Source organism: Lissotriton vulgaris, chromosome 4_1 (genome assembly GCF_964263255.1).
Source record: "Lissotriton vulgaris chromosome 4_1, aLisVul1.2, whole genome shotgun sequence".
In the NCBI taxonomy this organism is placed as follows: Eukaryota; Metazoa; Chordata; class Amphibia; order Caudata; family Salamandridae; genus Lissotriton; species Lissotriton vulgaris.
The window spans coordinates 1,847,133,772-1,847,149,492 of record NC_141691.1 but is presented as its reverse complement, the minus strand read 5'-3'; positions in this window follow the sequence as shown (position 1 = coordinate 1,847,149,492).

Sequence of the window (15,721 nt, the reverse complement as noted above, 5' to 3'; positions counted from 1 at the left end):
AGGCGGTCGGTAACAGCGGTTCCGACCGCGTCACCCTCGGGGTTATCATAATTTCCCGTGTGGTGTGTCCGCTGTCCTTGCGGCGGTTTGTAGTTTTTGCGCAGCTTTTCCGACAGCCGCGGTCGATTTTTGGCCATCACCGCCCGCGTCGGACGCCTTTGCTTGGCCCGCTACCGCCGCGGTCGGTCTTCCGTGGCGGTTGATCCTAATGTGGCCACCGGTGTCTCCGCGGTGCAGGCGGGCGGTTGGTTTCCGCCTTCATGGCGGTCGGGGTGGTTTTCTGCCCGCTATCCTAATAACCCCCATAGATTTACTTCTTCAACATGCATGAAAGGCTGCACTCGTGTATATAGCCATAGCCATCACAAACTCCACATTAATTCTTTGTTGCCTCACATCCCAGGTGTTATTGGGCCACTAAATTAATTTTGTGAGTTGAAGGTAGACTGAAGGGCTGGCTCATGTCATGAAACAGATGACATGTTTGGGACTGTATTTTTGACTATGGGCCTTCTTTTAGAGTTTTGCTGACCGGGTTACTCCTTCACAAACGTGACTGACATCTTGTCCGCCGTATTATGATTACATTATATCCTATGACACTTGTAATACAGCGGACTGGGTGTCTGTCACATTTTATAAATCAGGCCTTATATCATTGATAGACATCAAATGAAGTGATGGGTAGGGCTAACTATGGCAAGTAAAGGAAGTTAGTGCTGGGGTGGAGATCTCCTATGGTAAAGTATAGGGAACATTTAAAAAGATTATTAAACTTGAAAAATTAGTACAAACCTTTTTATTTTAATATTAATGTAATCTTATTTTATATGTTTATATTGAATGTAGAACAAAATAGTAAAATGCAACAGTACTGTTAACTTAATCTTGTATTAAATATTTAATTAACTGAAATATTTTCAAATAAATTAAGTTTTAAAAAATATGTATTTAAAAAATCCAGCTAAAGTAAAGTCTTCATATTTATACCTTATCTTTGAAAAATTACAAAACATTATCTATAGAAATAATTTAAATGAATACATTATTTTTTACAAATTAAAGTGACATTTGGTTTTACATTAAAAAGGTTATTAAAATATTTAATCACAATTATTATTTTCTGTTATATTTTAATTTTTTAACATTACATTCATTCAATAGATATAATTTAAAAAGTAAAAATGTGTAAAATATTTCTAGTGGGATTCTATTTAAGTCTCTGCCTCGATTATTATTATTATCATTATTATTAATGCAGCTTATAGAGCGCACATCTACCTCCAACGAAAGTGTCCCGGCGCTGTACAGGCACAGCCAATAGGGACCAGGAGGGCTAATGGCCAACGGGGCTTTATACCTGATCAAACAGCCACGGCTTTCCTGGACACGGGTTCTGATCTGGCCTTTCGTAAGTGCTCAGGGATAGAATTCCACAGTGCCGCTGTTCGTACCGAGAAGGCCCGGCCACCAATCCTAGCTTTTGCAAAACGAGGAGTCACCAATAACTATTGGTGTGTTTACCGCAAGGCCCTGGTCTGATGGTATTTCTGGAGTCTTGGCTTGAGGTATTGGGGACCAGTATCTCTAGTAGCTCTGTATGCCACGGTGAGCGCCTTAAATTCTAACCGTCTCTTGATCGGTAACCAGTGTAGTCTCCGTAGATGGGGGCATGATGTGGTGACAGAGTGACCCATTCCTAATAAGCCTAGCTGCCACATTTTGTATAATCTACAGTTTCCTAATCAAATAGTCTGGCAGACTATGGTACAGACTATACATAGTCGAGTTGGGAAATGACTAGTGTATGGACCACTGATTTTCTGCAGTCCATTGGCAGGAGATGTAGGAATCTTCGCATGGCTCTCAACTTCCAAAAACAGGAAGAGGAAACTTGGCAGATTTGAGATCTGCCCGATAAGTTGGTATCTAGCTTGAACCCTAGGTTCCTTGCCAATGTCACTGGAAGAGGCGGAGGATTTAACTCAGCTGGCCACCAGAGTTCCGACCTGGGGGAAGAAGATTGATTGAAAAATAAAACCTCTGTTTTTTCTGTGTTTAGCTTCATGTAGCTATCCGTCATCCAAGTCGCAACTCTCTGCAAACACTGTTTGAATTTAGTGAAGGCAGCCTCTGTGTATTCCCTAAAAGAGAACACAAGCTGAGTATCGTCAGCATACGAAACAACCTTCAACCCAAGTTGTTCAATAATTGGAGCTAAGGGGGCAAGGTAAACAATGAAAAGAGTAGGGCTCAAAGCCGAGCCCTGCGGAACTCCACACACCAAGGGGCCGGAAGAAGACATATACGGGAGTAGGAACACTTTTTTAGATTGGCCCTCCAAAAAGGAGCAGAACCAGCTCAAAACAGTTCCTGTCACTCCCAGAAGCTCAAGTTGTTCTAGGAGGATCTGGTGTGATACAGTATCAAATGCTGCAGATAAATCCAGCAGCACTAGCATCGCACAACTTCCCTGATCCATGGTTTCCCGTATGGTTTCTGTCACTTCCAGCAGGGCTGTCTTGGTGCTATAACCAGACCTGAAGCCCAACTGAGAATCATGAAGAAGTTTATTGGACTCCAGAAATTCTGCTAGTTGTTTTTGGACTTCTTTCTCAAGCACCTTAGCCGGCACGGAGAGGAGAGAAATCAGCCTAAAGTTCTTTAATTCAGCCGGGTCAGCGTCTACTTTCTTAAGGATTGGCTGAACAAAAGCTGTTTTCTACGAAGTTGGATAGATACCTTCCTTCAAAGAGGAATTCCCATAAAAAGTTAAGCAGGAGATTGATCCAAGAGGCTAGTAGTTTGTAAAACGCAGGCAGACAAGGGTCGGCCAGCGAGCTAGACTTAATTTTGTTTAATTCCAGCAGAGATGTGTCCAGGATAATGGAACGAAATTCGGACCCGTTGACAGCATACTGGAAGTATGAGGTGTCTTGGATGGTTTGCTTGATAAATAGCTCTTAGAAAAGGAGGAGTAGATAGTCAGATTTTTTTCCTGGAAAAAGCTGGCTAAATCTTCACACAACTCACTCTCCATGGAAACTCATGCCAAGAGAGTGGCAGGCACCTGCTATGGTCGCCTGCGTTCTCTTAAACCTATCCTCGGATTCTTTGAGCCCTGCATCCGCCAGACTGTAATTCAGGCCTTAGTCTTATCCCATCTAGACTACTGCAATGTCCTGATGCTAGGTTCTAACTTGACGGTGATACACAGACTTCAGAGAGCTCAGAATGCCGCGGCGCGCATCTTATTCGCCCTGCCAAAAAAATGCCACACCTCCCCTATTCTCCATCGGTTACATTGGCTTCCCGTTAAACAACGTATCCAATTCAAAAGCCTCTGCCTAATGCATAAAATCCTGTATAATACCGCCCCTCAAACCTTGCAAGGACTCTGTTCCTTCTATGTCCCCTCGCGCGCCCTTCGTTCAGCTGACCTGTCACTGGCACGCACGACTAAGATCCGTAGGTGCCGAGCGGGTGGTCGCTCTTTTAGGCATCTGGCACCGAAGCTGTGGAATTCGATCCCCCTTGGGGCTCGGGCCACTTCCAACCACTTGCTATTCCGCAAACAGATTAAAACGTGGCTGTTCTCTTCCATCTAGCTCCATTCTCTTCCATCCAGCTCCACTTTCTCTGTTGTGTTGCACTGCTTCTAGGTATGTCCGCAGCGCTGGGACGCCCCATTGCCGGGGTAGCCATGCGCTATATAAGCAGAATTAACATAACATAACATAACAAATTGGCTGAAGGGCAATCTTATATACTTCTTTAGAAGAATTATCAGAGGTTTTAATTTGATTCGCAATATATTCCTTCATGGTATTGCATTTTAACCTATGGACATTTTTTAATGCTATTCTATAGATAGTCTCCGCCTCTGGGTCATAATTTTTCCGCCACAGACGCTCAAGCTGTTTACATAAGCTTTTTTCCCGACAGAGTTCAGGTGAAAACCAGGGAGCTGAAGTTTTTTTTCTAGCCAGTTTCACTGTTTTAATAGGAACTACCTTATCAAGAGCTGAGATGATCCAGTCGTTGAAGGCACTAACATCCTGATTGGGGTCACCTATAAATGAAGGGATAGTGTTCTGTAATTCTTGTCCCATGAGCTTGGGTGAGACCTTCCTCCAGTTTCTTCTGTCTTCACACTCTAAAGAATGCAGATTATTACCGGTAGGACAAGTCAGAGTAAAAGGGACTAGTCGATGATCCGTCCAAGTCAGTGGTAAAGGATCCATCACTTTCAAAGTGTCATCATTGGAAAAAATCTGATCCAACCGATGGCCAGCCACGTGAGTAGGTGCAGAAACCTTTTGTATCAAGTTCTTACCCTTAAGGGAATCGCCCAGTTGCATGACCAGAGGGCAGTCGACCGTGTCCATATGGACGTTGAAATCGCCAAGGACCAAAAAATTGGAGTGTTTTAAAGATAAGTCTGCTATGATGTCAAAGAACTACAGCCAATGAGAGAACAGGGAGTCGGGGTGCCTATAGACCAACAGTCCATAGAAGAAAATAGGAGATATTGAAATATAGAAGGACAAAGCCTCCATTGGTCCTGCCAAATCAATTTTCTTGAACAAAATCTCCCATGATTTTCTCAAAATCACTGCCAGCCCCTCCGTTACCAGACGGATTAGCTACTACCAACCTATAGCCATCAGCAATAGCCAATCCTACATCAGGATTAGAACTCTCCTTCAACCAAGTTTCGGTTAAAAACATAAGATCCCAAGAGTTTACTTCAAGACAAAGCCAGATCTCATCTGCGTGTTTAGGCAGGGATCTACAGTTAATTAGACAGGCCTGGATATGAAACTGCAGTATATGTGGGACTGCTGAGGGGGGCCGAGACAAAGAGGCAACCTTACTCCTGTCTATCTTCCTTGGCCACCTGTTGAGCGAGAAGGAGCAGTTTTTACATCGTGGCTTCAGCTCATCTCCCCTCCTTCCATTATTGATACTCAAACTGGCCTGGAGTAGCCCGAACGAGAAAAGGCAAGTAGCTGCTCACTGGACCATATGGATCTAGCTGAGGTAATGTCTCGGGCAGCATATCGGCGTGTTTTAATGCGGAAGTGGCGGGACGCGTGACTTGTGTTTAATAAAATTTAGAACAACAAGGCTGTGGGGTTTGTTTAAAAAAACATGTAGGTTGTTTACCAAAAGACGCAACAACAACAAAAAAGTGAAGGTGATAGTCTATGTCGAAAAGTGATTGCGGCATCGTTGGCGGTTCATCAAGTGCTGAAAAAAGGGAGATGTTTTCATGAATACTAAAAATTAAAATATCAGGCTCAACGATTGCTAGAACTAAACATCAGGTATGATAAATAGCAAGCAAGGTGTAAAGGTGTCTCAGTCCCGATACATGGTGTCACCTAACGGAATGCAGCACCCAAAGTTGGTGGAGACTCATGAAGTGGGATCCCCCAACAGTAAATAGTGGTTATTCATGTCTCTTTTAGATATTCCCCGGACGACGGCCCAGAGCCGAAATGCATAGGGATGGAATCTAAATTGTGATAACTGTTACGACGTATGACAAAATACTTCACCCCATATTTGAAGATGTATGAGAAATACATGGAAAAATTATGCTTTGAAAACTAAAAACTTTCGAAACTACAACCGTTGTTAAGAATCTTTTGTTTATCCTCGCTGTAATCAACAGCAGTCTAAATCCTGTGCCCAGAAAGACACCCCCACAGTCGTGGGGTTGCTCCCAGATGTCATAGTACTACACTCCAGAGAAGGGAACGATTTTCTGGAGCACGGAGCACCCACAAAAATTGTGAAGAAAACCGACGCAATGCATGAGCATACTTTAATTGTATTAAGAGCATATGATTTTATAATTCAGTGTGCTTAGACACTTTTATCTCAGCATACTTCTTTTCATGACATTATAAAAATGTAATTGTTCACCACTTTGCCCTTGAAGCCACTCTTACATGCACTTTCACTTTCATAAATCCTCAAACTTCGAGAAGGACTCGGTGTGCTTTAACTCATGTTGTACTCTCCACTCCTCTCTATATTGCTCTGTCTCCATTTGCTTCCCTCCCTGCGTCCTCTGTGTTGCTTCTGCCAATCAATGGCACCCTGCAGGTTGCTTGCTCCCATGCATCACCATGTTGCTTTTGCCTGCCCTCCATGTTGAGTCCTCCCTGCTCTCCTATTGTTTCCCAACCCTTCCTGATTCTGCCCTCCATGTGCAATCTTTCCCGATTCACGTTCTTTCCCCCACCAGCTTTTTGAGTTAGTTTTTTGTAGCTTTTTGTTTACTGATCCAACACAGATCAGTAAAAAAAATTTTTTTTAACGCTTGTGTCATTTTGTAGGCGCACACATGCTTGGTGAAAACGCCTACAAAATGATGAAGTTGGCTGCATAAACTTTTTTCTTGTTTATAAGCCATGCCGCACAGCATCTGGAACACTGTGCAGCACTCTAACACCGTTGGCCCAGCCAATAGGACTCAACCTTGAGACTTATTGGCCTTGTCAATTCTCTTGTCATTTTGAAGACAACTCTCTGATGACTCTACTCCAGTCTGTCCCACGTTCTGCTCATACAGCAAAAATTGGACTTCTGAGTGTGGTAAACACTCACATTTTGACAAATCATGCTAAATAATCTTCCCTTCATATTCTCCTTGATTGAACAACTCCTTTCAACATGGCTGACCTCTCTAACCTCTGTTATGGTTTTCAGTTCTAGCATTGCCAAGACGATTTATATTTTGCAACAATACATAGAAAGGGTGCTTTGGGTCAGTCCACTTCAGCCATTTCCTGTAGGCGGTGACAACCACATAATTGATCAGTAGAAACAAGTACTTATGTCTCAACTTTATGTTACTGCCTATAGCATGTATTTTATCACTTCCTATTGAGGGCTATCATTGCAATGGAAAAAGTATTATTTTTACAATAGCGGAAGCCAACCGCAGAGACACTATTTGCCGAACACAGAAGCCATTTTCTAAAGTAGGATTCTCCTCTAAAAGCAACGGATTCCAAGAGATGAATTATTTCTTGAATTTTCATCTAAGTATAGAAATGGACTGTAATATTTATTGGATTCCTTGTTCAAAAACGTATGTTTATAGAGAAATGAATAAAGATTTTTTTAATAAATAAAGATATGAGACTTATTGAGTGTTTACATACTTCTTTAGATGCTAGATCAAGTAATAATTTTCTTTTTTATTTGTAAAAGCTATCTTTCCAATATGGCTTCCCTGACCAATTGGCATGCTTTATTCTTTCTACCTGTTTAAGACCTTTCATGATGAATGATCGAAACAAAGTGGTGCCTAGTCACAAACATAAACTTGCACTTGAATACATTTACATCTGTAAGTTTGCAATTGCACTCTTTAGTAACTTTGCTATTTTTAGCTATTTGCCATTTACAAGTGTAAAGCTTCTCAGAAGTGTAGACTTACATGTCTCCACCGTCTGAAACAGGGGGTGGAGCCAAATTTACTAGTGTAAAGTTACTACAGCCAAAAAACAGTTGTAGTAAGTCGAGCACCACATATGGCCAACCACTGATACCCTCCCATAGAAGATAGGTCAGTAGTAGCGAGAGTGCCCGTGGAGACTGAGATCGTTTTTGAAGCTTTTAGTCTTTGAATGTACTGTACTTTGCCATTTTAATGGTACAGCTTATCTGCGCAGTCACCTCATTCCTTGTATCGCCGGTCCCCGGTCCGCCGCAGCTATTGATACACACTGAGGGAGTCTCAAAGGAAAATGGTGTTGAAAGTAGAACTTTCATAATTTTATGAAAAGAAATGTGTTGGGACAAGCGGGAAACTCAGAGGACGAGGGAAACGTATGCGTTCTGATGGAGTGCTCTTAGGAAAAGAGAAAAATACCCAAAAGTGTGGAAGAATAAAAGGAACCAATCAGAGAGATGTTAAACAGGCTATGCTGCATGGAAGGGACAAAGATTAGATGGAAGGGATCAAACAAACAAAAGTCATCAAATTCAAACCAAGAATATAAGAGTGACTAAATGAAAAGCCAATGGAAAACAATGGGTGGGGGTGCTTTCCAGGTCAGCTATCGACATGCCCCCAATAAGTCTTTTGCAAACCAGAAAGCTGCACTGTCTGGTAGGCCTGGGCCTCAAAAGAGCATTATAAATGACTTGTGACTAGGCCTTACCAGCCAACTGGAGAGGCCACATGCAGCACAGGATTAAAAAACCTTTGAACAGTTTCTGGTCATAAACTTTTTTAGGATTTGAACTATGAATCATAAAGACATTGACTGAGTGTATGTATGTAAATACTTCATATGGCTTCCGTATATATACATTATAGCCTTTTGTTCTAGGCATATAACAATCAGTACAAGTTGGCTGTTGCTTTTCTTTCTCTTCAAACCGTACTAATCATCTCATATGCAAAAGCAAGTATTTTTGCTTAGATGATGTTCTGCATATATATGTAAGTCACCTTCTCTTATCCTTTTATCCAGACAGTTTCTTCTGAGAGTTTGTTTGAGTCTAGTGTCCTAAGGAATTCCCCAACATGGTTGTTTTTCAAGATCCTTGTTTCAGTTTACGATCAGATCATTTGAAGGCAAAACCAAAGGGGATGATGGATGGAGTGTTGAACATTGCAAGCACTCACCCCCAGTTAACTGATCTGGGTTTAATCCATCATCATTCTTTATCTCACTCCGCCACCCCCGTTCAGACATGGCTATATGCAAATCAGTCTGACCCTGTGCCTCATGGGAACAGTCCAGACCGAACTGCCAAGCCATGTCTTCCCTGGACCGGAAACAAGCATCCTGGGACTGGTTTCTGGCTAATCAGCCATCATCAGCCAGGCTAGCTGGAATCTACTGGCAAAGTGAGAAAGGGACCCAAGTCTGGGTATACCCTGCCAACTTAGGTCAAACAAAGCAAAACCAAAGGGGATGATGGACAGAGTGTTGAACATTGCAAGCACTCACCCCCAGTCAACTGATATGGGTTTAATCCATCATCATTCTTTAGCTCACTCCGCCACCCCAGTTCAAACATGGCCATATGCAAATCAATCTGACCATGTGCATTTGTCACCCCGAGTGGGATGGGTATGCCCAGACATGGGTCCTGTGTTCTCCATGCCACTGGAATCAAGATATCCTGCCTGAAGAGGGGTGAAACCCCGAAACCGGTCTTAGGATGCTTGTTTCCAGTCCAGGAAGAACCTGGCTTGGCAGTTCAGGCTGGACTGTTCCCATGAGGCACAGGGTCAAGACTGATTTCCATATGGCTGGGTTCCAACTGGAATGGCATGGAGAGCAAAACAACTATGGATGTATGCCCAACTCTCTGTATTGGGGTGAATGTATGACATTGTTCTGCATTCTGTCCATCAACTGCTGTTTTTGCACTTGTCAGTCCGAGTGGGCCGGGTATGCCCAGACGTAGGTCCCGTGCTCTCCATGACACTGGAATCAAGCTATCCTGGCTGCAGAGGGGTGAAACGCCAAAACCGGTCCTAGTATGTTTGTTTCCAGTCCAGGGAGAAGCTGGCTTGGCTGTTCGGGCTGGACAGTTCCCATGAGGCACAGAGTCAAGACTGATTTGCATGTGGCTGGGTTCAAACTGGAATGGCACGGTGAGCAACAAAAACTATGGATTTAAGCCCAGAGCTCTGAACTGGGGTGAATATATGACATTGTTCTGCATTCTGTCCATCAACTGTTGTTTTTGCATTTGTCACCCCGACCGGGACGGGTATGCCCAGACATGGGTCCTGTGTTCTCCATGCCACTGGAATCAAGCTATCCTGGCTGAAGAGGGGTGAAACCCCGAAACTGGTCCTAGGATGCTTGTTTCCAGTCCAGGGAGAACCTGTCTTGGCAGTTCGGGCTGGATTGTTCCCATGAGGCACAGGGTCAAGGCTGATTTGCATATGGCTGGGTTCAAACTGGAATGGCATGGTGAGCAAAAAAACAATGGATTTAGACCCAGATCTCTGTACTCGGTTGAATGTATGACATTGTTCTTCATTCTGTCCATCAACTGTTGTTTTTGCATTTGTCACCCCGAGTGGGACAGGTATACCCAGACGTGGGTCCCGTGCTCTCCATGCCACTGGAATCAAGCTATCCTGGCTGAAGAGGGGTGAAACCCCAAAACCGGTCCTAGGATGCTTGTTTCCAATCCAGGGAGAACCTGGATTGGCAGTTAGGGCTGGACTGTTTCCATGAGGCACAGGGTCAAGACTGATTTGCATATGGGTGGGTTCAAACTGGAATGGCATGGTTTGCAAAAAAACGATGGCTTTAGGCCCAGATCTCTGAACTGGGGTGAATGTATAACATTGTTCTGCATTCTGTCCATCGCCTGTTGTTTTGAACAGATCATTTTAATGGCAGTCAGGAACGGTGAACCCCACTTTGAATAAGATTCCTTTATTCTCTTTTATATTTTCTGTATTTTTCACTTCATGGTATTTATTGTAGCAGTCCTTTCTACACTATCACTCTGCTGCACCTATTCACAATACGTTGTTTGATATTACATGAGGCCTTCTACTAGGGAGAGTATACTGTCTTTAGTGGAGACTGAAAGTGCGGCTGTGACATAATAATGATCTCACTACCGTGTCAGCTAAATGTGGTCGCTACACTTGTATTATAGTAACATCTGACTGTGTGGTCATAGTAATATCGGTGTCACGTTAATGATATGCTTGGGTTGACCCAAACTTTGTATTCTGGACACTCTGGGACTATTATAAACATTCTAGTTTGCTTCATGTTCTTAGTCACCAGGGCAGATGGAAAGTCAAATGCACAATTGAACACTTGAAATGGTTGTTGTTCTTTCTTTGAAGGTTGAATGCCGCTGGAGCAGGAACATTTGAACATACGGGCCCACAAGAAGCTGGAAAGAACCCCAAAACTGTGAAAGAAGCGGCAAAACAAGCCGCAAGGACTGGCTGTATCTGTCTAAGCTACAAAAGGTAACATTCTGTGCACAGGCAATTTATTTGATATATTTATTTTTTTTTAAAGATCATGATAGCGCCCAGATACCCCTAGGAGTGACAGAGTTGATCTATACAAATGCTGACTGAATGATTGATTGTCTTTCAATGCAGAGACCCCTTTTTCATTTCAATTTGAAAATGTATTATTGAACATGTAACAAGTGCTGAACTGTTATTTCATCAAATTGTGTTTTTGGCATGTGATTTTATTTTGTAAATGTGTAATGATATGTCACAAACTTATGTGCAATCAAAGACACATTCAGTTATTATTTAGTGATTGCTTAGTTTGGAAATTACTCCATGAATGTCATAAATGTAATGACTGCTTCTCTCTTTAATTCTACTATTTTATCTATTTTAATCACTTGCTTCTAGCCTTCTTTATTTTTAGGATTTAAGCACATAAATGCAGATTACATTTAGTGCAAGCCAAGAATCCATTTTGTGCACTTTGACCCTGTCATAGTTCTGTCTAGAAAATGGTGGTCTGTAACTTCCTAGGTCTAGAACATGACAGCCTTTATCTTCCTGATGAGCTTTGAATTCGTCACATTCTTTTGACCTTTTAACCTCCTGTCAATGACATAAATAAAAATACCCGGTGCAAGATCAGTCTGGGACAGAATCCCTTTTCAAGGTCAAATAACAATCATAACACAACCAACTTAGGCTGTATTGATGTATTTTTAACATATTAGTACATCCAACTGATATACATGATTATGTCAAGATCATTGTTCCCTCTAATTTTGCTCCTCCCTGTGTGGCAATAAATGATCTCTGTGTTCCACAGCCAAAGCTAGGTGCACCAAAGACATGATCAAATAAAATCACTTTGCAAGTGAGTGCAACACATAATCTACCAAATGCTAAAAAAATAGCTTTTTATTAACATTGACATCTCAGTGTCCATAACCAGGTAAACCTCTTTACATTCACTTGAAAGCTGTTCTATCATCCCTAGTGGTCTCTCGAATTAGGCAGTGGAATATATAGGGTCCCGCATTGTAAAGACCATGGAAGAAAGATTCTAACCACATTACTTCTGAAATTTTAGTAAATCCAACATTGATGAAGCTTTCTTTGTCCAGAAAACAAAGCTTGGGTACACCCTCCTGACAAAAAGTAAGCTACTTCCAGGAAGTTGATGAGTCTGTCCATCCATGGAGCCAACTCCAGCTTATGGTGTCTGTGTTCATCTGAAGCAAAAATATCAGAACTGTGGTGTTGAAAGTGTCATGTTGGGACTGCTGACAATACCACCTAGACTCCATCATAATAAAGATAATCAACAACAATGTAGATCCCCAAGCGCAATAAAGAATGGGTGCTACTTAAGACGTGATCAGTCAGGTTATAAGATGTAAAGGGACATATATGGAAACTGACATCCTATATTTCATTCACATTCACTTTCCTAAAAGTGATACTGAAACACTGTTGGAGCACCCCTTCAAATCGCATGCATAACACTAAACACACATTACGCATAGGCTACACTATAACCTATCACATTACAAATTATACATCACTACTAAGTTGTTCTGCCACACAGATTTTGCTTAGGGGGGTACTCTTGAGGGGTATGAAGCACTATACCATTACTATATAATGCAAGACTTCTGCCCTACTCTGCTAAGTCACACCCTTGCCATACTGGAGGCATTGAAGTGGCCATTCACTGCTCCTACTTTAGTGAGTTCACTTGAAATCAAAGTGCATTTCTGAGTACTATATTGGGGGTAGGGAATTCAAAGTTCATAACTGCATAGCAGATGGAGACACAGCTTCAGACAATACATGTGGGTTAAATCCTTTACTGGGGGACAGGAGATGTCCTCACATGTTGTTGAGATATGTCAGCCTCTGAGTGATGTTCCTTCTGCGTTATGTCCCAAATGAAGACATACGTGTACAAAAAGAGTAGCACTGTTATTTAGGTAAATTGAAATGATGCTTGAGGCCATCAGATAACAATAGTAAACAAAATACAGATTTGGCCTGTAACCACTAGATTGACACAACCTTTTGGGTATACTACCTAAATATCATTTGAAATATATTGTGGAGAAGTGTGGCTCAATTGTTAGAGGGGCAGACCCTGATGCAGAGGTCTGGCCCGGGACCAGGGTTCAATTCCCGCCTCGGCAGGTCTTGGGCTCAATTTCCTCGGACCCGACAATTCTCCCCTCGTGCCTATTCTAATCATGGGCCCCACACTGAAACTCTGGGCAATAGCTTGCTTAATCGCCATAAGGGCCCCAACAGCGCTGGGAGGCCTGGCTTCACCTTGGGGGTGCCCAGGAGTGGACATCTCACAGGAAAGCCAGGAAGGGTTCCACAGTGGTATGAGTACAGTGCCAGGATGCCCTGTTGCTGAGGCAGCCGTGTGCTTAACAAGTACATTTACATAATATTCAATTTCAAGTCTCAAAATATCAACAAGGTAAGACTATATAGGTAAGTATCAGTTCACATTACTTAACTACACACACATCTCTAAGGTATTTAGATGTGGAGTAAAGAATAGTCTTTGTCAGGGCCACAGAATTACATGATTCTGCGGCCCTGTTTTGTCTCTGCATGATTGTGGATTTTATGCATTTGCCACATAATACGTAATCTGCAACAGAATCCTCAGATTTTACCCCCAAATAATGTGCTTCTAGCTCAAAAGGATTAAATGCAGGTACGGCCAAATCAGGCAAGAAAGGTGGGGCAGTGGGGCAGGGTGGGGGGAGTTGACATACGAAGGGATACTGAAAATAAATAAATGAAATAACTTACCTTGGTCTCGCCGCATCGGCACTGCGGGCGCGCAAGGTAAGTGGTTTATATATTTATTTTATTTTCTCTATCCTGTCACATGTCGACTTTCCTCCCGCCCCACCTCTCTTACCTGTACCAACCGCGCATGATCAAAAGGTACTAAAAACATTGCAAAATGTTGTTGCGTGCGGTGGAAGGCCCTTCCAAAGGTTAATTAGTAAACTTTCTGCTGCTTATTTCTTTCTTTGGTTGTTAACCTGGTAGTGTTCTAGCAACTTCTTTTCCCACACTGTATTACCATGTGTAATAATCACAAAATAGTGAAGTAATAGTATCAAAAAATGTGTGGCATTATAAAGCATAAATTGCCTTTTCTTGCTGCATAACCTAGTCAACCTTATGCATAATTTGATGCTCCATTGCCACATAATTCCAGTGGCCCACGTCTGCACTTATAAATGTGCACTTATCTTCTCAGTTGGCGCTGCATGTTGGATGAAATACATTACTAAAGCATAGTGCAGTAGCATACCTATATTTATAGACAGCACAATCGCAATTGAAATGGCCACTACTTTTGCAAGGGGATACACTTTTAGTTATATAGCAGCTATACAATGTACAAAGGATAATGTGTGGAAATCGGAATTTAGTGAATTTGTAACATTAGCGTCTCTCCAAGTAAAGTGTTTTGATTTGCTTCGATCCTATTAAAAACACTGTTTCCGTCTCACTTGAGAATTACTAAAAAAAAGCTTGATTTGTGCTTTCTGAATTGCTGATAAATATTGAAATATTTGTACAGTTCATTTATAAGTACTTACATTTTGTTGTGGGTTAGAAAAAATGACACACTACAGCCTTTCCTATCACACCAGCAAAATTGTCACATAGTTAATTTTACAAAATTCTCTCACTTTGCAGTCAGAGAAAGAAGAGTAAACACCACTCTCCATGTTAAAAGATTAAGTAGCAGTTTGTCAGATTACAGTCTGACATTTGCCCTCTGTCTCTGGATACACAGCTAATGTGACAGAATAAAAACAACATTTACAAGCATCTTAATTGCTCATTGTTAGACCTGGCAACATTGGTGTGGGTCTCCCTTCCGTTTTTGCTGTTGTCTCATTGGTTTTTGCTGGTGTTAGATGCTATGGGCACTGTGCCACTGCTATCCAGTGCCATAGTGCAAGTGCTCCCTACTGTAAATTGATGTATTGATTAGTGGTTCCATGATTGGATGTTTGGCTTACTTGTCAGACCCTAGTACAGTGCACAGAGTGTGCCCAGGGCGTGTAATTCCAAATGCAGCTAGTGGACTTGCAGCACTGGTTGTGCCACCCGAAGAAGCGTCCTAGTAAAAGGTGTCTAAGGTCTGCCATTGCAGAACCTGCGTGCAATCTGTTATTGTCATGCTGACTGAACAAGTGCACTCACTTGCCAGTCCCTACACCTTCCCTTTTCTTCATATTAGTCACCCCTATGGTAGGCTCACGGGCAGGGCGCATTGTAAGTATAAGGTAGGACAAGCCCTGATGTGTGTGGCATGTCCTATTAGTGAATTACAACCATTTTCGTTTTTCACTATTGAAATGGCATGGTGAGCAAAAAAACGATGGATGTAGGCCCAGATCTCTGAACTGGGGGGATTGTATGACATTGTTCTGCATTCTGTCCATCAACTGTTGTTTTGCACAGATCATTTTAATGGCAGTCAGGAACGGTGAACCCAACTTTAAATAAGATTCCTTTATTCTCTTTTATATTTTCTGTATTTTTCAGTTCATGGTACTTATTGTAGCAGGCCTTTGTACACTATCACTCTGCTGCATCCACTCACAATATGTGGTTTAATATTACATGAGGCCTTCTACTAGGGAGAGTATACTGTCTTTAGTGGAGACTAAAAGTGCGGCTGTGACATAATAATGA